The sequence below is a fragment of the Octopus bimaculoides genome, chromosome 2 (assembly GCF_001194135.2).
Source record: "Octopus bimaculoides isolate UCB-OBI-ISO-001 chromosome 2, ASM119413v2, whole genome shotgun sequence".
NCBI lineage: Eukaryota > Metazoa > Mollusca > Cephalopoda > Octopoda > Octopodidae > Octopus > Octopus bimaculoides.
In genome coordinates this window covers 109,689,701-109,690,636 of record NC_068982.1, presented here as the reverse complement: position 1 = coordinate 109,690,636, position 936 = coordinate 109,689,701, and the positions used below count along the sequence as shown (strand labels likewise).

The 936-nt window shown below is 35.7% G+C and overlaps 1 protein-coding gene across 1 annotated transcript in view; it reads right to left on the bottom strand.

The window, feature by feature from the left end:
* Window positions 1-936, bottom strand: part of LOC106879436 (proto-oncogene tyrosine-protein kinase receptor Ret) — a 391,429-nt gene that overhangs the window by 2,916 nt on the left and 387,577 nt on the right. The window lies entirely within an intron of this gene.

Genomic DNA, 936 nt, shown 5'->3' with positions numbered 1-936 from the left:
ATATATATATATATATACGTGTGTGTGTGTGTGTATATGTTTATGTGTCTGTTTTCCCCCCAACATGACAACCGATGCTGGTGTGTTTAAGTCCCCGTAAGAGAGACCGATAGAATAAGTACTAGGCTTACAAAGCATAAGACCTAGGGTCGATTTGCTCGACTAAAGGCGGTGCTCCAGCATGGCCGCAGCCAAATGACTGAAACAAATAAAAGAATAAATAATAAATGAGTGTAAAGGTAGAAATCCCTTACGGCCGTTTCTTCCATAAGGCCTCAGAATCTTCCAAGTCATCCTCATCACGTCAGTGATATACAGGGATGAACAAACATTGGACAGAGATTGGATAATGGTTGAGCCTCAAGGCTTGTTCAGAGAGTACAAATGTTAGGAAACTAACATGTGGGAAATTCAGTTAGAATAATAGAGTAGAGTAAAACAAGATAAGAATAAAATAGGTAAAAATAATGTAATGTAATAGACATGATAAGGAAAGGTAAGAACTTCATTTTAAGGTGTTATTATAATCCATGGTATTCCATCCTGTGGTAAGTAAATAAAGTCACTCTCAGGAGTAGGCTGCGGTTTACGATGTAAACCATATAGAATGCTATGTAAAGCTTTTCCTCACTTATTGGCTACGTAAAAATTCCTATAGTATTCGTAAAGTTTATATAAATAGATAAATGAAAGAAAATAAGATCTCGCTATCTCTGTTCCGAGGAAGCGCTATGTATTTTAACATTTACAGATGAACATGCGAATAGATACTCCGAAAGAGTTATCAGATGCAACCACAGGATAAAATGCTCATTTTTGCAGTTTTCTGAATACAATAGTTAATTAAAAATTTATAAAAATAATTAAGTGCATGCAAGAAGTATATATATGTGTGGTGTGTGTGTGTGTGTGTGTGTGTGTGTGTGTGTGTGTGTG